Here is a 22220-nt window from a genome sequence, read left to right as displayed (position 1 = left end):
CTTTCCAAGTTTCCTGAGATAGGTATTTTTCCCTATAAAGTTTTGGTTCCATTATGAATATTGCAAGAGGAAAGGCTTACTGCCACCTGTGCATGTTAAATGGCAAGGTGGAGTGTAATCTTGAAAAATGTCTAGACTTTTAGCCTTCAAAAACTACATTAAAGGAAAATTGGGGTTTTTATAACTTAACTCATTAGTTGATGACAGGAAGCCTCAATGGGAAGGACAGTCTGAGGGAATTTCATTAGCAATTTCAAGTCTGTTACTTGCACACCAAAGGTAATTTCTGAGTGCTAAAAAGACAACATTGGCTGGCAGTGTTTTTCCCCAGGAGCATTTCATTTCCTAATAATTCCACCGAGTAACTGTTCAAATCTATTCCTTTAATCTCCTTTGGATATGTATTTCTATAGGCCAGGGTTTTTTTTCAGTCCATAGTTATACTTTACCCAAAATGATCTAGGGGCGGGATCAAGATCTGTATTTCCACATTACCAAGGGTTTGCTCATAGGAGCTTTTTATGTGCCTGAGAAGTCTTCTCTTGAGGGGCTTATTGTGGATACATAGTATCTTCGTGGTATAGCTTTGGGAAAGAGGCAAGGATTTTGTCCGTCTTATGTAAGCTTCATCTTCCCATAGATGATTCCATCTGGCCAGTCTGAGAGTCTTCCAGATTTGCCCTTAGCTGTTCCAAAACAGTAGAAGTCTCTGGTTATACTAAGGAAAAACTACAATATTGGGTTACCATCGGTTTACCAGTTCCAAATGATACAGACGAGGGAACATGAACATATTCTTAGTTTAAAATGAACTGAGCAGAGATGGAGCTCCTTTCCTGGACTATAAAGGATCTATAGCAAGTTCATCTAATTTAGGGACAAAGAAACAAGTCACAATCTTAATGGGATCAGATATGAAATAGTATAAGAGACGAGGAGTAAAATAGAGCCTAGATAGAGAATAAACATACTGTGATTGTATCCCTACCTGAAATAATAAACTGAAAACTCAAGAACTAAGCTTAACTGTTGATTTCCCTAGCAAATGGAGGGGAAGTTAAGAGGAAGTCAAGAAAATAAGAAAGCAGGGGTTTTAACCACTGTGCATGCACATATCCTCAGGGCTCTTTTTCCCCCTAGATCCCACCTAGATTTTACAAAATTATGAGTATGAGAGATCATGGACTCAGCACTAAGTAAGAATGATAGTGCAGAAAGGAAGAGAAAATATGAGTTGAAGGCTGGGGACACCCCAGGTATCTAACACATAAAGTTCACAGGCTTTTTTTTTTTTAATGTGGCTACCATCTAAGATCCCACTTTGTGATAAACAAATAGAAAATATGAGATCCCCTGATATTATATGATGCAAGCAAAGTAGGCCTTGAAATCATAGGATTGTAAATTTCAAAGTCCTTTGGAAAGGAATCTCCGTGTCTGCCCAGCAAAACATTCAGTTTCATACTGTTGAGACTTTATCTAGCCCTTACATATACAGCTGTCTTTATAGAAGGACTGAGTTTGGTGCCATTGTAGAGTCTTAAAATGTTCATATGTTTCAATCCATTGACTAAATTCCACTACTAGAAATTGATCCTAGATAAATAATCCCAGATATTGTTCTGTGAATGGTTAGTTGCTGTTCTGGGAACAGCTCCTCTATCGCTATACTGCTTCTACCTTTACTGTTCAGCCTGAAGTGTGTACATTATCCCAAGGTGCCATGAGACCAGATGACAAAAGAACAGAATAAAATTGCAACCGCAGAGCCTCCGACTGGCTCATCATTTTGACCCAGGAATCTAAACTGCATCTCCTACTTAGCAGGCAGATTCTTTACCACTGACCAACCTGGGAAGCCCCCTCTTCTCGGGCTTCCTATGAAGATGACTCGTGGTACTGCTACAGAGTTATCTCACCCTAGCTTCAGACTTGATTCCTACCACCCAGTGTGTTAAATTTCTGAGTCCAGAGCAAAATAAGGAACAGTCTCCTCCCCTTCTTTCCTGTCCCTTCCCTTCACCCTTTATCACAAGCAATTCCCCCAGGTCAATAAATCCCAGGCCTCATTCCTGCCTTAGTCTTTCCAAATTTTTCCATACGATTGACAGCGGCTTGGTTTATTCTTAGGGTGACCAACTCTCCTGGTTTGCCCTCCGCTGTCTCAGTTTTAGCGCTGAAAGTGCTGTGTCCTGGGAAACTCTTTAGTCCTTAGCAAACTGGGACAGTTGGTCACCCTACTTCAGAGGAAGCCTCCTCTTATTTTCAAGGGGGTGACTCCTCCAGAAGACTCCTACCAGGATACAATAATGAACAATCAACAAAATAATGAGTCACTAAGTTTTTTAACACCAAGTTGAAGGTGTCTGTTATGTATCTCAGGATGATCTGGCTTCTTTTTTCAGGTCTCCATCGTGAGAAGATTTCTGTAGGTTTGAGGGTTTCAGCCCCTGCTCTTCTGTTATCTTCTCTTCTGCCCCAATAGACTTGATAATAATAAGTAGTGGTTTATTGTCACACTTGAAACAGGTTTCTCTAACAAAATTTTTCTGTAAAGATGCAACTCTGCCTGCAGAATAAAAACCGTTTCCCTGGTTTCACAGAGCAGTCTAGCCTCAGCTCCTCAAACATCTGCATTTTCACATGTGGATTTTAGATTTATATTTGCATAGCCTTCAAGTGTTTCTCCCAAAATAAAAGTCTCCAGATTCAAAAAACCAAAAGCTTCCTATCGCCTTGAAATTAGTTTGTTTAGTTTTCCTCATTGAAATCAACGTTTCAAAGTAAAGTCATTGCATAGGTCAAGTTTGGGTGTGGGCTGTAGCTTTAGATACTTAAGCCCCACAAGTCTCTCCAAGAAAGAAGCTTCTCTAAAGCATGTATTCTAGGGGTAGAAGCCCAGCCCTGAGATAACAGCAAAACAAGGTTAATTTGCCTGCTACTCAACTTGCTCCAGGAACTTGGCAGAGACTGCTTATTGTTGTTTAGTTGCTAAGTCGAGTCCAACTCTTTTGCGACCCTATGGAGTGTAACCCGCCAGGGTCCTCTGTCCATAGGATTTTCCAGGCAAGAAGACTGGAGTGGGTTGTCATTTTCTTCTCCAGAGTCCTCTTGCCCCTGACTTTTCATGGGTACATGGCTTCCCAGGGTAAAGACAAATTCCTAGTTAGGTGTGGCTATGTGACTCTATTTTGGCCAGTGGAATGTAAGTGGAAATGTCCTGTGCTATTTTCAAGATGTGTCCTTATGGCTAGGAGACATGCCTTTCCTCTTTGAGCTTCCTGCTGCTTGGAATGTAGACATGATAACTAGAGCTTGCGCAGCTGTCTTGGACCTAAGATGAAAACCACTTATTGAAGATGTCACAGCAACACGATAGAAGCCTGATCCCTGATGCTGAGTGGCCGCACCTTACCATAGGCTGTGCATCTCTGGATTTCTTTTACATGACAGAGAAATAAACCTCTGCCTTGTCTCCTTCCTCTTTTTGTTTATGTGTAATAGGTCCTCATCATAAATAATAAGATTAAACCTGCCTCTTTGCAGGAGCTGCAATTACAGGGAATATGTTTGGAAGTAACATACATATTCAAAATGGGGGGCATGGTCAGTAAATCTTCTCAACAGGATATTGTGCAATCATTTAAAGTAACAAGTGTTAAAGGCTTTAGGATGGAAATGATACAATGCAAAACAATAATGCTATTGTATCTCTGCTTAAATTAAACAAAAATTATGTAGAGGAATTCCCTGGCCCTCTAGTGGTTAAGGACTTTGCACTTTCACCACCATGGCTTGGGTTCAATCCCAGATTGAGGAACTAAGGTCGCTCCAACCACATAGAAAGTGAAGAAGTGAAGGTGCTCAGTTGTGTCTGCCTCTCTGTGACCCCGTGGACTGTAGCCTACCAGGCTCCTCCGTCCATGGGATTCTCCAGGCAAGAATACTGGAGTGGGTTGCCATTTCCTTCTCCAGGGGATCTTCCTGACCCAGGGATCAAACCCTGGTCTCCCGCATTGCAGGCAGACGCTTTAACCTCTGAGCCACCACGGAAGCCCATAGTGAGGTCAAAAAAAAAAAAAAAAGGAAAAAATTATTATAGGATATATCCAAGAACTTCATGGGAATATGAATAAATTAAAACTTTGTGTTTTGGAAGATGGTTACATTCTTTTGTTTTAGGCCTTTATAAATGTTGCTATAATGGTTACTCATTTGAAAAGTCCTCTAAAACAATGATAGACAATAAAGCGTTTTGTCCTCATATTTTGGATGCTGGTCTTATCCTGCATTTTATTTTATATATATATAATTCATATATATATATATGTATATATATATGAATTGCCCCTTAAATAGTTTCATGCATTTAAAGGATTTTTTAAAAATTACAGAAAATTGTAAATTGTAAATAATTGTAAATAAAGCTTATGCTGTAAGTATGTGGGCTTTCACTTTGGATTATATACTCTTTAATAAAGGGCTGGGGCTATCTTTTCTTTTTTACACCTAAGGAGGGTAAGATAAACTTATTGCTCACAGTTGGTAATCCATACTGCAGTGATCTACATGATTTATTAAATTATGCTTGGGATGAACATATCATATTTGTGCTGACCATATGACCATATTATCATATTTGTGCGGATCGTATTTGTGCTGACCATGTGCAGTCTGTCTACTAAGAGAGTTCAATAAAAGGCCATAGTTGTGACGATAACACACTTTGTTGAGTTTAGAACCCAAAGAGACTATTGGTTATTATGTATTATTAAGAAGCACACCTGTGGTTCTAGGCCTTTGGAATAAAATAAAAGCAGTATGTGTATTATATTTCCTGCCTTAAGATCAGACTGCATAACCCTGAACGTTCCCAGCTTTTCTCTGCTATGCTTATGGGAGCTATTTGGAGATTGAATAGATATTATTTGTTCCTCAGCCTGGATTCTCTCTGTGCCTCTGTTATATTTTTATCTATCTACCTATCTTTTTTGAAATTCACCTCACTGAGCCAATAAGGTCAAATGGGCTCAGGTGGGATAAACACTGTCGAGAGTCCATAAGGCAGTCTCTGAATTACAGTTAAATAACAAAGTGTTATACTATGACTTGATCGTCAACATTCTCAAGAGAAATTCCAGTTCTCTAAACAATTTAGACAGCCCGCACTCGACACAGAAAATGGCAGAAGCCCAGTCTACTCTGACTCCACGGCTTATGATCTGGGTTCGTTTGTTTATGCCTTGGACAGGAGCCGGACCCGGAGTTGGAGCGAAGCTGTTTCTCGACGATCGACTGCGGTTCCCTGAACGATTGCTTGGGCGCTCCTCCTTTGAGGTCTGGGGCGTTCGTCTATTCGGTGATCTCCTGCGCCGTCTTCTCGCTTGATGTCTCCCGAGCGGCGGCGGCGGCGGCGGCGGCGCCGGGTCGAAGGCTGTCTCGTCCGCGAGGCCCCCGCGCTCAAGCTGCTTTCTCCCGCCGGTCGGCGGAGCGGACCCCTCGCTTCCTTCTTGCCTCTCCTTCTAGTGCGCGGCTCAGTCCACCCGTTGGACTGCAAACCGAGCCCCCGCCCGCCTCGCAGGTAGGCCCAGGAGGAGCCTGGGAGGCCCGGGCCCGGCATCCTTCCGCCGCCGGGTTCGGAAGACCTTGGCGCCAGCGGGCCGGTCGGCCGCGGAGACTCAGGCAAAGGAGGAGCTACACGGCGGCGGCGTTCGGGGGCGCGGTCGGAGAGGCGGCGGGCAGCGGGGGGAGAAGCCGGAAGGAGGGAGGGATGCCGGGGCTGCCTCCTGGAGTGGTCCGGGACGGAGGGTTCGTTGGGTCCGGGGAAGGTGTCGGTACCCCCAGTGTTTGGGGGAAGCCGCTCTCCAGGAACGGATAGAGCTTTGCGCGCTTTGGCCTCCCGCCCCCCAAAGGCTCCGGGTGTCACGACTCAGTTGCACTGGGGACAGTCTCCGAGTCCGGCCTTCGAAGAGACCCTTGACTAGGTGGAGGCTTGCGGCCGCAGGGCCCTCCGGTTCCTCTGAGCCAAGTGTCACGTTCTCGCCTTTTTTTGGGTAGGGACACTGAGGTTGATCTGGGACGTGACTTTCCCCCGTATCCAGCACAGATCATTAAATGCACCGTGAGTTCATTTTTTCGTTGTTTACCGGTTCACTGTGTGCCTCCCCCGCCCCATACCAGTCATTTTATCCACATAGTGATTTGTTGTTTGATTGTCTCTCTTAAGCCCCTCCTTCCGAGGGATATAGGTAGATTCCGTCCCTGGAGACTTCAGAAGTAAAGGGAACACGCAGTCTTGGGGCTGGTTTTGCTTTGAAAGTCTGTATCATTTTAGCGGGAGGAGTCATGACAATTTCTTTCTGTTTCTTGATAGAAAATTTTGTTCGCTGTCTGGTTTGCTTTCGGGTTGATACTTTTTGTCTCCTCCTTCCCCTCAGCCTGTTTCTCATTGGAAGTCTTTCAACTGTGGTGTTAAGTACTTAATGTCCTGAAGAGGATGGTCAAGATTTTGAAGTCAGACATTTGTCCTGAGAGACTGCTTTCTAGGAAGAAATCAAATAAAACCCAATGAGTCGCTTTTGTGCCAGGGTTGTTGTATTTCACTAGTGACTCAGTTACTGCATATACTAGAGTTAAAAAGGCTATGTGTAGAAATCACTGAAATATTGACATATTTAAATTGAAAGTTTAAATATGGGAACTCATTATCTTTTCCTTTTCTCTCCTAGCCCGGAAACTTTGGAGACTAAATGTTCTTCCTCGTTTTATTTTCACTGGATTTAGTGGCATGATTCTAATTTGTGTAATTTCTTTGTTGAAAAAAATAATCAACCTAGGGGTCATTCTAGGTTGAATAAGTATTTCCATAGTACAAATTTAGAATCAGTAGGAGTTGGGTTTTCTTAAGGGAGAAGGGACTAAATTTGTAGTCCTTGGAGGGAGACTATACAAGTCTATGTACTTTAACAAATTTAGACTTCTCACTTGAGTTTTGGAAGGGTTATTGTTTTTTCTTTGTATTATTATTATCATCATTTTAGTGAGGTCAGCAGAATTTAAATGTAGGGCCCTTGATCTTGAGTGATTTCCTAATTGCCAGATCCTGAGTGCTCCCAGGAAGAGATTAATGAAGAGTCACTAGTCTGTCTTTATGGAGAATCTGTATTGGGAAGTTAGGCTAATGTGTGTTCTCTGAAAAAGTTTCTATGACAGAAGAGAATTTAATATCAGAAAAAAGAATTTAGAGGGCTTCCCCAGTTCTATCCCTGGTCCGGGAAGAAGGTCTGGAGAAGGAAATGGCAACCCACTCCCATACTCTTGCCTGGGAAATCCCATGGACTGAGGAGTCTGGCAGGCTGCAGTCTGTGGGGTTGCAAAAGAGACACAACTTACTGAACAGTGACAACAGCTAAGAATTTAGAAAAGGGAGGGACATATTCCCCTGGAGATTGATAGGTTCTGCATAGAATTTGGAGTTAGTGGCTCCTAATTAATGCTAAATAGGAAATGAAATTCGCTCTGAGTGTCAGAAGAAATGTTAGGAGTATTTTGTTATGCTTCCGTGGAAAATATTTAGCAGAGGTTTAAGTTGAATTGAAGAGGACAAGAAATTTGGTTGTGGTGGAAAGGGGTAGAACTTCTTATCAGCTTCTCCCCTGCTTTGTGGTAGACATTCACTCAACTTTTACCTTCCTGGGTTAAATCTTGCGTTCTGCTAATGTCAGGTCAAGCTCTCTTCTGGCCTTTCTTTTCAGAATTTACAAATTCCGAATGTGACTGAATTATTCTGTCTTCTCTTTTAGTAAAAAAGTTCTTGGGGATCGTTAAAGATGTGAACTTCTTTGAATGTATTTTAGAACATATCCTGAAAGGAGTTATGTATACCACTTGAAAAAGATTAGTTATGTATATATCACTTGAAAGCAGTTGGTTATTTTTATTAACAGAATAATAGCTTAGTTTTATACTGTATAATTTTCAAAATATTTTCAACTTGTGTTAGGTTACTTATGAAACTTTTATCCTTTTGATCATGCTCCTTTATGCTGTTTATTAATATTGAATCCAAAACAAACATTTATGGTCTTCAAGGATCTTCGTGTATGTTGACAATTTACATTGGTGGTTTATCTTCACTCTTCCCATTTACCGACCTCTTAAAAGACTTGGAAGAAAAAGTTTGTTGTTAGCACACTGCGGTCTCTTTTTTTAAAGAGACTTCTCAGCCCTGATCGAGATATTTTGGAATGGGATGTAAATCTTTTTGCCCAGTGGTTTGGTTTACCAAAAAAAAAAAAAAAAAACCTAAGGTTTTTTTAAGTTCCTTTAATCATAGCCATGCTCGTTTCTTTCTCCAATTGTTCCTCATAAACCCAGAGAGAACTGTCTGTTTCTTGTCATATTTTTCTGTTTGTACGGAAGTGCTGTGGTACCACCTCTGCTGCGGCTTGGGGATATAATTTATGTTTTATATTTTCAAACCCCTCCTCCCCCCAAGTTAATTAGATCAGGGGTTTTTTTTGGTCCCTTTTTCTCAAAGCTAAATTTAGTTACTGATAGATAAAAATTTTGTGATCAGTTATTGTCAATATATTTATGTGTCAGTAGTATGCGGCAGTCTGCCAAAGTGATGTGGCTGGAAGAAAACAGATTAAGGAATCAGGCGGCCTGGGTTTAAGTCCTAGGTTTACCATCTTACTAGCGGAGAAACCTTGTACGAACTATTGAAGGAGGCCATAGGGAAGGTTACTCTCCTTTATTAAGCTAAATTTACTGTGTCGTGTTCTCTGCAAGTGTTAATCTCACTTAATGCTCAGCACAGTTCTTTAAGGTGCATATCATTTTTCCCCATGGATACTCAGATCACAGAGAAGTGAATAATTTGTCCAAGATCACACAGCACATAAGTAGCAGAGGTAGGGTTCAAATTGAAGGCTTAGAGCACTTTTGTGTGTCTGTATTTAAAGAACGGGAAAGATAATGCTGCTATTGTAATAACTTCTGTTGAGAAAAAGAAAATACACGCAGCTGCTTTGAAAAGATAAGGTGCTCTTCAAATGTTAACTTCTATGTTATCTTGCAGCAACAATGAATTGATGTCATCTGGGTTCTTGGTCCATTTGCTTCTTTGAAGGCAGCATTGTGTCTGACAGTCGCGGAAAATAGAAGTGACGAACGTTCAGTGCCCTGGAGAAGCTCACTAACGTGTTTGTGTCAAGGAGTGTGTCCTTGGACGTGCTAGGGAAAGAGGCTTTAGGTGCTGCCTGTTATCCCTCTATTCCAGTTAGTCCTGGCTTGTTTGTGGAGTAGTCTTTTCTAGCTTTTGTTCTCTGTCTCTTCCTTTGCTCTTAGAGTTGATGATCTTCACTTCTTCACCTAAACTTTCTCCTTTCTTCACTGAGCATTGTTGTGGTACTGTATTTTTGTCCTTAGGTATGAAATACTCCAGTCAGACCTTTTGGAACTCTTTCTTGATTGTAACTATGTTTCAACCCTTAGCCTTTTCAGACTTTTGTTCATCTAACAAATAATTATGGAAGGTTCATTAGATGCTGGGGTATAAAAGTAAGATATGAGTGTTCCTGACTTGATGGAATTAATTTGAGTGGGGAGCAGAATTGACCAGGTATCTGATAGATTTAAATTTAGGCTATGCTGTTAAGGAAACAGAGAAGGGCTGAGAGAGAGAGAGAGAGAGAGAGAGGAAGCCGTGAGGAATGCACTGGGCATTTGTGGGAGTTGACACTAAGTCTCCTAAAAAGTTGCAATCACAATATACCACGATTCAGTGATTTAAAGTTCTCCTGTTGCCGTTACAATGGAAGTCTTCATCTAAGATTGCTGTATGTAATGTTTGTCTGTTACTTAATGTATGATGACACTGGATTTGGCTTAGTAAAGGATAACTGTGACTTAATAAATATCCTGCATGCTTGACTAACGAATTTAATTTTTACTTCTTATAGTTTCCATTTATTAGTTTTTTCCCCCAAAAAACTATTCTTTGGAAGTTGAGTTCAGTGAATTTGAAAACTGCGTATGGGTCCTCATATGTTCATAGCAGGGAATAAACAGAAGTATTTAGCTTTATGTAAAGGGAGAGACTTGGGGTTTCCCTGATAACTCAGGAGTAAATAATCTGCCTGTAATGTGGGAGCAGCAGGAGGCTCAGGTTCCATCCCTGGGTCAGGAAGATCCCCTGGAGGAGGATATGGCAACCCACTCCAGTATTCTTGCCTTGGGAATCCCATGCACAGAGGAGCCTGGTGGGCCACAATCCATGGGGTCGCATAAGTGTTGGACATGACTGAAGCGACTTGGCACACTCGCAAAGGGAGAGACTGAGGGGAATTGTGAAATTAGGAGAAGGAAAATGTAGGCTGCTGTTGAGTGTATATGTTAATAATAACACAATCTTCTTTGGTACTTTTCCTTCAAGAAATTAAAAGCATTTTGCAAACATTTTTTTCAGCTACTCACTGGAATCATATTTATGTCTGCAGAATTAACTCAGGCAAATTTCACATTTCATGATTTCATTGTTTGTTTATTTCTACTTCCCAGAATAGAACATACATTCTCCCATGAACCAAAATTACGTTGCTTTAGGTGTATATGCCAGTGATATAATGAAACATCTGAAATTTTGCCGAGTTGGAGAGGATTCGTATGTGTTCTTGATTTGGGGGAGAGAATCGGAGTATTTCAATCTAGCTGACCTGTGAAAACAAGGCAGAAAAACATGTCTTGCCAAACTCTTGAAATAATAGCATAATGGTCCTGACTCTGAAGGCAGGCAGTCTGGGTCCGAATCACAGTGCCAGTACTTACTAGCTCTGTGACTCGGGCAAGTTATTTAACCTCTCTGTGCCTCTTCTCATCTGTAGAATACCAGACGGTTGTTGTGAGAATTAAATGAGTTGACATATGTAAAGCATTTAGAATAGCACATTGCACTATATACTCCAGCTGTCAAATTGTTTTTCAATATTATTATAGTGAGCTAAAGATTATATGTTTTTCAAAAGCAGAACAGATAATAGTGATGTGGAGATTGAAGTTTAGGGTCTTTTGAGAAAGCTTGAATAAGAAGTAGGAATAAGGGGCAAGCACGTAATTGCCCCTCCTTCCCCTCAGTGTTCTTCCGAGTAACTTAGAGTCAGAGGAGGAACCTCTGCTGCAAAGGAGGAAACCTCCAAAGCAACAGTGTCTGAAAGGATTCCAGATACAAGGTAGATGGCAAAGCTTGGAGGGTTTTGTAATGTATGTAGCAAAACAGTCCAGAGCTATTTTAGGAACAGCAAAACACTTCTTTGCAAAACAGGTAGACAGTATTAGTATCTAATATTTCTACTAATATTAGTATCTACTAAAGTTAGATGAATTTTACCATCTATTTGGACTGCGGTTGGTGCTTGAAGGATCTTGAAGAAAATGATTAAAGTTGTAGAAGAGGGTGATACTTTAGGGAAAAGTCAAAGCTACCAAGTCTCCTTGGGTAAACTTCTGGAAAAGTGAACTGTTTTTTTTTTTTTTTTTGCTTAGCTATGAAGACTGAGCATCCTGTTGAGTTAGTTTTTTTTATTACTCTTATCCCTTTATGCCATTATAAACTGTGGGTTTCTTCACTCTTTGCATTAACTGTTTATGTTTTTATCTCCAAATCTCTATAATATTCCTGCTGTATCATTTACAAAAGCCTATTTAAAGATTATGGTAAAGCCTTTTTTCCCAGTCATGCATCCATTGAGTGTCTGTGGAATGCCTCTGTGGTAGGTGGTGAGGATGCTCTAGTAAGAGCCGATCAGGGCCAGTGTTGACTGACGTGCTCTGCGCCAGGGGCTGTTCTCAGTGTTTGCATCACTGATTCTTCTCATTCTTAGAGCAGCCTCATGGTGTAGGGACTTTGGTTCTCCCCATTTTACATATGCAGAAATGGTGGCTCAGAGAGGTTAAGCAGTTTGCTCAAGGTCATGGAGCTCGTAAGTGGCAGAACCAGGATTTGAATCCAAGCAGCCTGGCCTCCCTGATCCTAATCCCTAAAGTATACTGATTCTAAACTACTTTAAACAATTCTAAACTCTCTAAATTACTGCTACTATACCAGGACTACAGTGAGGGGGGAAAAAAAAATATTGTTTATGCCCTTATGGAGAGAGTGATCCAGAGGGAGAGAGAGACAGTAAACAAAAAATATGCAAGTATATAATTATATAGTGTGCAAAGTTTTATGATGGAAAAGTAAAAAAGATTTTAGTGGGGGGGGCATGAATTGTATTGGAGCTTCAGGGGAGATTTCTCTGCAGAAGTGAGGTTTAGGCAGACGTGAGAAGGACAAAAGGGGAACTGAAGGGAATAGCAGGTGTGAAAGCCTTGGGGTGGGAAAGAACTTGGCACATTTGAGAACCCGAAAGATGCCTGGTGTGGTTTGAATACAGTGAGCAGGAGGGAGAATGGGGGCATAGGGAGAAGAGAGAGACTTAGGCAGGACTGTGTCAAGGATTCTGTATTTTCCCCCTCAGTATAATTGGAAGCCTTTGAAGGTTTTAAGAATGAGTGTTGTGACCTAATATATGATTTTTTAAAAATTATTCTGGTTATGTTGTGGAAATTTTTGGAAATCTTTGAGGGAAAAAATTGGAAATTGTGGAAAATCTGGAAGAAGAGGAAGTTGGGGGACGTATAGAAGTTAGGGTGGTTTATAGTGGTCCAGGGGCTTCCCATGTGGTGCTAGTGGTAAAGAACTAGCGGTAGTTCTTCCCAGTGGTAAAGAACCCACCTGCCAATGCAGGACACACCTGAGACGCCGGTTAGATCTCTGGTTGGGAAGATCCCCTGGAGGAGGGCATGCCAGTCCACTCCAGTATTCTTGCCTGGAGAATCTCATGGACAGAGGAGCCTGGCGGGGTATAGTCCATGGGGTCGCAGAGTTGGAAGCAACTGAAGCAACTTAGCACGCACGCACACATAGTGGTCCAGCAAAAGATGATGATGGTTTGGATTAGGCAGTAGGCATAGCAGATGGAGGAAGGTAGAAAGATACAGTAGATATTTTAGAATGAGAACAGGCATGGCTGATTCATGTCAATGTATGACAAAACCCACTGCAATGTTGTGAAGTAATTAGCCTCCAACTAATAAAAATAAATGAAAAAAAAAGTAGAATGAGAACAGGAAGACTTAATGATGGATTGGCTGTGTGGGAAGGGAGAGGTGTCAGGTATGATTCCCAGATTTCTGGTGTGAGTATCTAGTAGATTAAATTGCTAGTTCTGAGATGGAAGCATTGGAGGAGGAGTAGATTCCAACTCAAGTTGGGAAGGCCTCAATTTCAGTCGTGCTGAGTGTGGATTATCTGTGAAATAATACAAATGGAGGCATCAAGTAAGCTGTTACTGAGCTAATGCTCAGAAGTGGTGCTGGAAATAAATCTGGATGCCTGTGGTACATAGGTAGTATTTACAGCCAAGGAAAATCGATGCTTTTACCCAGACGAAAGGTGTCCAAGACTAGGATTAGAAGGTCGCTCAGGACCAAGCTCCAAGGAATTTTGGAGAAAATCTCAGAGAGAGGAGCATGTTTCAAAGAGGAAGTGACTCCGTATATTTTGTTTGATTTAGCAAAACAGAGATCGCTGATGATCATAGCAAGAACAGCGTTGAAGAAGTGAAAAGGGAGGAAGTGGAGATGGTTGGTGTATTTTGATGATTAGCATGTCTGTCTTCCCATAAGAAGTAAGACTGTGGGACTTCCCTGGTGGTCTAGTGGTTAAGACTCTGGGCTCCCAATGCAGGGGGCCTGGGTTTGATCCCTGGTCAGGGAACTAGGTCCCTCATGCCACATTGAAGACCTGATGCAGTCAAATAAATAAATAATTTTTTTTAAAGTAAGACTTTAAGAAGAAGAAGTAATATTAGAAGGCTTGGGAACATAGGAACCATACCATTTCATTTTGGTGTCCTTGGCTGCTTTAACCTTGGTGTCTTGCAGAAAAGCTGTATTAAAGCAGAAAGGGGAGAGGGAATGAGGATATTCACAATGATGAGATAAAGATTCTCATAGTCTTTATATGTGGCCTCAGAGTTTAAGGCTTAGGTACTTTTCAGCTTTGCTATCATTAGCCTTTCTGTCTTACTCCCTAACTAGTGGGTCTTTTTTACTTCAGTATTGGTTTTTAAAGCTCATTCCATAGCTAATTAGCTGATATGCTTGGTTATTTATTTTATTTCTCTTTATTCATTCACCTGTTTATTGACTCTTCTTTCTATGTAGGATACTGTGTAATTATGACTATAGACTTTATTTCAGTTTCTATTTTTTTTGCCTTTTACACACTCTTTACTCAAAGTCTAATTGGGTATATTGAGGTAATATTAAACATTTTGGCTACTATTCTACGTAGAATTTTGTATGATGACTCTCCTGGGAAAGGCTAAGGATTTTATGGTAATTGTGCACATTAGTTCTCCTAGCAGTTTTTTTTTTTTCTTTAAAAATAATTTATCGAGGTAAAATTCACATAACACAAAATTAACCATTTTAAAGTGAACAGTTCAGTGGCATTTGCATAATATTGTGCAACTGCTACCTCTGTCTAGTTTCAAAACATTTCCATCATTCCAAAGTAAATCCTCTTCCCAATTGAGCAGTTTTTAAAAATTTTTCCTCCCCCTGAAATCCAGCAGTCTGCATTCTGTCTCTGTGGATCGATATATTCTAGATAGTTCATATAAGTGGAATTGTCCAATATGTAACCTTTGGTGTGTATACACACACACACACACACACACACACCCCATGACTTGTTGATCCATTCGTCTGTTAACAAACCTTTGGGCTGGTTCCCCCTTTGGATATTATGATAGTGCTACTGTAAACACGAGTGTGTGTGCACTAGTTCTCAATTGTTTTGGGTATGTACCTAGGAGTGGAATTGCAGAGCCCTATGCTAATGTAATTGTTAATGATTCTTTCTGAAATGTACGGATCAAAGCCAACACCTACGGTTTCTATAGAGAGTGTGTGATTTGTGAGTTGTTGGCTTAGATTGGGATTGAGACTCTCTTTCCTGTATGTATAACTTTTTCAGGAACTGAGTTCTCATTTACTGGTTTTATTCTTTGCATTTTACTGATGGCATAATTGAGGTACAGCATCTGCGTGGTTTTAACTTCCTATCATCTTCAGAGCAAGTCAGTGATGGAACTGGTAGTTTAAGGCTCTTAATTATGTCCTTTGTCTAGGTGACCCATTTAAAGCCATGTTGCATTTACATGAAATCATTTGAAATAGGCTTCCTACGTTTTATAATCTCTTGAAGGGATGTTGTTCAGGTGGTGGTAAGCAGATGTTCTTTTTCCATAGTGGACAGGACAAGAGGAGATGAGTTTTAATTGCAACAGAAGGGGTATAGGTTACAAATTAGAAAGAACTTCCTGACTACAAGATACTTAAATGTTAACCAAGGAAGGTTGTGAAATATCTTTCCCAAAGACTTCGTAAAGATCTTTCTAGGGTGATGTCGGTGTGGGCTTGTTAAGAAATGAGGGCAGTGACAAAGATGACTTGCTGAGGTCCCTCTTAACCCCAGGAAATAGTAGTGTGATGGTTAATCAAGCAGTGTTGCTGGCATTTTAATGAGTATATTTTCATTTTCCTTATGAAGAAATCATCATTACAGAGTCGGTGAATTGCTCAAGGTCTCCTGGTGAAATAGAAGATTAGCATTCTGAACCTTTTGGCTCCCATGTTGAACGCTTAGGGGTGTGTTCTTTATTATAAACGAGTCTTTTCATGACGGTATGATGTATTATTGTTGTGATTCTTCCTATGCTGTAGGGATCAAAGCCAACACCTGCAGTTTCCATAAAGTTGGTGATTTGAGAATTGTTGTTGGTTGGGTTTAGATTGGGAGTGAGAACCTATTTCCTGCGAAAATGGACAGTCTCCTGTTACACTTACAGAAAAGGGAGCACATTTTCAGTAGCAGGCTAAGATAATAGATTCTTTTTTAAAATGTATTTTTAATTGGAGGATAATTGCTTTACAATGCTGTGTTGGTTTCTGTGAACAGCAGCGTGAACCAGCCATGAGTATACCCATGTATCACCTCCCTCCGGAGCCGCCTTCCCACCCCCCATCCCACCTCTCTAGGTCACCGCAGGGCGCAGGGCTGAGCTCTGTGTTGTGTAGCAACCCCCCACTAGCTGTCTGTCTGACACATTGTAACATATGTGATTCCCACTAGCTGTCTGTCTGACACATTGTAACGTATGTGATTCCCACTAGCTGTCTGCCTGACACATTGTAACGTATGTGATTCCTGCAACTTTCTCTCAATTCATCCCTGCCCCACCTTGTCCACAAGTCCTTTCTCTACCTCTTTGTCTATACTCCTGCCCTGCAAATAGGTTCATCCATAAGGTGATAGATTCTTAGTGATGAGTTTAGGAAGGGCCAGGTTACTGTTGCCTGGGTGAAGGTGCACATGAGATCAGCACATTTTTGGTTTACAGTGCTTGGAGGAATAGAAGCCAGAAGATGGGCAAAATGAACATTAGATTCTGTTGTAGAACATAAGCATAAAATTACTCATTAAATGCAGTATTAAGTTGCCAGTTTATATGCTCAGCTCAGGAAGTGCCAAATTTAAGGTGCTTAGAACAACACTAACTCATTCGCGTGACACTTTTGGTCTGTGTTATGGTACCTCATGAGGTATCTCAGGTCTGCTAGGAAAGTTGTGCTTTGAGATCCATGGGTCATTGACTGGAAACTCGGCTGGGAGGGAGCATTACCAGTGGTCTCTTTAATGAAAGGTTTGCTAGGTTATTTATTTTAGTTGAGCTATGGGAGCATTTACTTGTTTATGTCTCTGCTACTGAAAATACCATCAAATTGAGCTTTCTTGAATTGGCAACAACTATTACCTCTGCAGGATAGAAGAGAGGGGAGCCAACTTTTGAATACTTATATATTCTGGGAAGTTTATATTTGTTCCTTCACTTAATTGTCATAAGAAACCTATAAGGTGGATGGCAACATCTCTGTTGTAAAGGATAAGAAGTGATGCCTCATGAGGGATCTCAGGGCTCTCATGAAAATCGTGTGGTGAGGTCCATTGGTTCTCAAATGAGTGTGTGTGTGTATATGTGTGTGCCCAGTCATGTCTGACTCTTTGGGACCCCACGGACTGAAGCCTGCCAGGCTTCTCTGTCCATGGAATTTCTGAGTTAAGAATACTGGATGGAGAAGGAAATGGCAACCCACTCCAGTATTCTTGCCCGGAAAAGTCCATGGACAGAGGAGCCTGGCGGGCTGCAGTCCATGGGGTTACATGACTGAGCGTGTGTGCACGAGGGTGGAGGGAGTTGGGTTGGGAGCAATAAAGCGGTAGAGCTAAAAAAAAGAAAAAGACTGGAGCAGGTTGGCGCTTCATATATATATATAAATATGGTATTTTTATATTTGATTTGATCTGTTTTATATTTTAGTGTTTTCACCTCAGATCATTTGGACAAAGGATTTTGCTTCTTAAAAAAAAAAAGGGAAAACGTGGAAGACCACCAAGGAATCATGAAAGAAAATTAGTTAAGATAACCTGAAGATTGAAAAGATGGTTAAATTACGTAATTGCCACTCAAGAAATAATGTCAAAGTTTGAGGCGACTTGATGTCACAGCCACATGTACAGACAGGGCAGATATTCTCTTCCTAGGGAGCATGGAGTGGGAAAAGAGCATGGACTCTATATATAGAGTTTAAATTCTAGCCCGGCCCCTGGGCAGCTGTGGGGTTTGGGGATTCTTCTTTAAACCTGGTGTGCCCCAATATACATGACAATATAACACCTTTTTCAAGAGTGGATGAGGATATATATCTAAGTAAGGATAAGGAATAGGATGTAAATACTCTTGAGTACCTGGCTCATAGTATCAATAGATATCCCTCCAGTACTAGCTATTGCTAATGATGACATATGTGGATGATGGCAATTTTTTAGTGTATTAACATCTGCCTCCCAAATGCCTGAAGAGCTCCTTCCATATCAAGGGTAGACAGGGTGGAAGCAAAGGGTCTCCTTTCCCTGTGTGTGTGTGTATCCCATGGGTGCCTAGCATTCCTGTTTGTGACAAAGCTTGTCTTTAAACTGCACATGATTCATGAATACATCTATCATTGATGAAATGAGAAAAACTTGAACATCACTAAGTTTGTTTTCATTGGCCATAAAGAAGAAAGGGTGGAAAGGAACGCCATACGATGAGTTGAGAGACCTGGGCTTTTTGTCTGAGAGCTGCCCTTGTGAGTCTTATAAAAATGGGCAAGTGGGTTTATACCTTTTTAAGACTCTGTATTCAAAGTGATGTCTAAGTCACATTTAACTCTGTACATCCATGATTTGACTAAAAACATTCATTTCTTTTCATTGCCAAAATTTCAAAGCATTACAGCATTAAGGAACTTTCTGCTGCTTTGAGCTGGCAAGCTTCCGTTCACACTGAGCATGTCTGGGGCGGTGTTTGGTATAGAAGGCCACTGCACGCCTTTTGCCAAGGATCACAGAGAGAAACATGTGACTTGTAGAATATCTGAATGGAACTGAAACTAAGAACAGTTGTAAGGAAGCTAATGTGAGAGAGTGTCTTCCTTTGGGGCTGATGGTTGGATTTTTCAAACCCACAGCACTTTGTATAAACACTTGCCATGTTTCAATATGGTAGTTACAGTTCCAGTATACTGCAGCTGCCTTCAGAAAACTCTGATGTTGGAGACCTTTTCTGTGTTGTATTTGTTGGGTTTTTCATCTCTCTGTCACTGTCACCTATAATAGGTCCTGGCACATATATAGTCCCCCCAGTCATGCTAAATGGAAAAGCATCTGATAAAGTGGAAAAAACACTTGTAGCTTTGAATGCCATCTTCACCACGTACTGGCGTTTGATCACGGGTGAGTAATTTCACATTAAGTCAGATTTTGGTCTGTAAAATGGCAAAGGGGTAGCAAGGGGCTCTAGAGATGGAGTACATAAAACATGAAGCACTTAATAGTGGTAGTCTTCACTGTTATCAACAAGATATTCTGTACTGCTGCTTGAAGGGGGAATATATTTTCAGGGAAGTTGGTTTGCTGTGGCTTCAGTATGTGGGAGAATTATCTGCTGTTGCAAGTTTTTGCTCAAAAGAAATCATTTAGCATTTCTTCCTCTGTGGGCCCATAAGGATACTTACTTGGAGGAAGCAGAGAAGGGGGCAGGATCCTGGAAGAGCTGCCGCAGACCTTGCATTTCTGCAGCTCTCTTTAGAATGCCACTTCTGTCTTGTGCTCTGGCTGAAGGCACCTGACTCAGCGATGGCAGGCGAGCATTAGAAACATTTGTCTAATTTGCCCCAGTCAGAAAACATTCTATACCTGCCATCCTGCTTGGCACTTAAAGATTTCTTTTTCTCCCCCCAGCTCTCTATGATATAGTGATTAAAAAAAAAAGAAAATTGGCCATGTGGCATGTAGGATGTTATTTCCTCAATCAGGGGTTGAACCCACACCCCCTACAGTGGAAACACAGAGTCCCAGCCACTGGCCTGCCAGGGGAGTACCTGTGTGACAGGTGAAGTAGGTAGGCTTTAGGTTAACCTATAGTATCTATGATCCCATTCTGATACAGAAAACAAAAGCTGTGGACCACAGACTGTTGTTTCACTTGTTGCAAGAGGCATGTGTTACCTTTTTTTTTCCCTTTTTTTTCTGATTAGACTTTGTTTACAGATAATCATAGGTTTCCCTGCAGTCTTAAGGAATGACAGTGAGATCGATCCCGTGTGGCCTGTACCCAGTTTCCCCCAGTGGCGGTGGTGGCGTCTTAGAAAACTACAGCACGCCGTCACAGCCTGGGTGCCGCCACGGATACAGTCAGGACACCAAACAGTTCCCTCCCGCAGGGTCTTGCCTGACGCCCTGTTACGGTCGCTCCCACCTCCACGCCACCATGAGGTGACAGTGCAGTGGATAAAGCTGCAGGAAAGGTTTTGTGCAGAGAATCTAGAAAACGTATCTTCTGGGGAAGGCGGCCAGTGTCTCGCTCCCCCAGCTCTCTAATCCCACAAATCTGTCTTCCTTTGTCATTTCAAGAATGTCACGTAAGTAGAATCATATACTATGTAACCTTTTTTTTTTTTTTAATTAAAAATTTTTTGTTGGGGGGGCCACTCCATGGCTTGTGGGATCTCAGTTTCTGGACCAGGAATTGAATGTGGCCCAGGCAGTGAAAAGTACTGAGTGCTAACCATTGGACCGCCAGGGAATTCCCAGAATGTAGCCTTTTGGATTGTTTTTTTTTGGTCAGTGCAGTGTAATTCCTTGGAGTGTCATCCAAGTTGCACGTATCAATAGTTTCTTTCTTTTTAATTGCTGGGTAGTATTCCCAAGTTTAGATATGTCTTAATTTTGTTTAGTGACTCGCCCATTGAAGAACTTCTGAGTTTTTCCCTAGTTCTTGACTATTCTAGATAAAGCTGCTGTGAACATTTGTGTACAGTTTTTTTGTGTGAATGTATGTTCTCTGGGTAAATGCCCAAGAGTGCAACTGCTGGGTCATATGGTATGTATTGCTTTAATAAATTTTTTTTTTAATAAATTTTTTTAAAAGGAAAAAAATTAGAGGTAAAACAACTAACTATATGATTCCTGAACCCTGCATTTCTCTTTTTTTTTTTAATCCTGGCTGCACCAGGTCTTAATTGTGGCACACGGGATCTTCAGTCTTCCTTGTGGGGTGTGAAACCTTTAGTTGTGGCGTGCAGACTCTTTAGTTGCAGCGTGTGGGATCTAGTTCCCTGACCAGGGATCAAACCCCGGCCCCCTGCATTGAGAGCGCAGAGTCTCAGCCACTGGACCACCGGGGGAGTCCCTCAAACCCTGCATTCTTGGTGCACATAATTTACTTACATCGATTTCTGGTGTTTTGCTCTAGCATCAAGGCAGTAATAATCATAACACTGTAGTTTTCCTTGTCTCTTTCAATGGATGATCTGCGTATATATTACAAATAATAATTAACACAGCCTACCAGGGGGCAAGTAATGGTTAGCGCTGATGAGGTTAGCTCCTTTATAGATAGGGAGGTTAAGTTGTGGATCTTGTGGAATTACAGTTATAGCACTGTGTCCTGACTTGGAGTCATTCAGATTTATTCCTCTTCTCTCTGTCTCCTGAATTAACTCTCTGTGACATAGGTGTGAGCGCATGAAAAAGGGTTTTTTTTTTTTTCTGTATCTGAGGTTTAGTGCTGGTTCTGTAGAAGCAGTATAGCATAATGGTGAGCGCATCTACTTTGGCATCTGATGGAATTTGAATCTTCCCTGCACGTGGGCAGACCATGTAGCCTTTCTGAGCCTCAGTCTCGTGACTTGTAAATGGGGATAACGATAATGCATGTCTTCATGGTGTCCCTGAGCAGTAAATGAGGTCATGTGCAGGAAAGGGCCTGGTTGGCCACGTCAGGTACGCTGGGACACGCAGTGAGTGCTCCGTAAAAGCATCGTCTTAAACACGTGTTACGTTCTGCCGCGCGTCTGTGCCGGTCAGAGGGTGATCAGTGCTGGGGTCTTTTTTTTTTTTTTTTTTTAGTTAGTTGGAGGCTAATTACTTCACAACATTTCAGTGGGTTTTGTCATACATTGATATGAATCAGCCATAGATTTACACGTATTCCCCAGTGCTGGGGTCTTACTGCCATGTGCATAAAGCTTGCTGTAACTTTTGAGGGAAGGGTGTGGCCTTTGAAGGCTATTTCAAATTTAGTCTTATATATGTAGTCATTTAAAAATAGGAAGTGATGTTGGATTATATTGTAGTATTAATTTGAATGAAAGTATTTTAACGTTTCTCCTTATTCATGTTTTCTCAGGCTCATGGTAATAGAAAAATAGAAATGATTCTGAATTCTTGACTTCCTCCCTGTAATCTGTCCCCTCTAGACAACATGACTTTTTATATATTCTTCCTAGCATTTATCAGTACTTGAAAGTGTCACTCTTATTATTGCATAAATAATCTCATAAGCTCCGTGAGGGCAGGAATGTTCTCGTTGGATCTAGTATCCTCAGTGCCTAGAATAGTGCTGAGCGCGTAGATATTCAGTAAACACTTGCTGGCAGTAATTGCTTTTGCATCTTTCTTGTCCCCCTTAAGTGTTTTTTGTTTGGAAAGTTGGGGAAATGCA

The 22220-nt window shown here is 41.3% G+C and overlaps 1 protein-coding gene across 6 annotated transcripts in view; it reads left to right on the top strand.

Moving 5' to 3' along the window:
- Positions 1-5352: 5352 nt before the first annotated feature.
- The window catches only part of AMBRA1 (autophagy and beclin 1 regulator 1), a 166135-nt gene continuing 149267 nt past the window's right edge, over positions 5353-22220 (top strand). For 2 of the 6 annotated variants that reach the window (XM_043910712.1, XM_043910679.1), the window contains exon 1: positions 5353-5581. The gene's annotated coding sequence lies outside the window, so the exon portion shown is untranslated. Of the gene's footprint in view, positions 5582-6057; positions 6122-18236; positions 18950-22220 lie in introns of those variants that run through there. The other 4 variants (XM_043910728.1, XM_043910720.1, XM_043910688.1 and 1 more) reach the window with 3 other exon arrangements.

This window comes from Cervus elaphus, chromosome 1 (genome assembly GCF_910594005.1).
Source record: "Cervus elaphus chromosome 1, mCerEla1.1, whole genome shotgun sequence".
In the NCBI taxonomy this organism is placed as follows: domain Eukaryota; kingdom Metazoa; phylum Chordata; class Mammalia; order Artiodactyla; family Cervidae; genus Cervus; species Cervus elaphus.
Note: the sequence above shows the minus strand (reverse complement) of the source record. Positions and strands in the feature narration are given on the sequence as shown.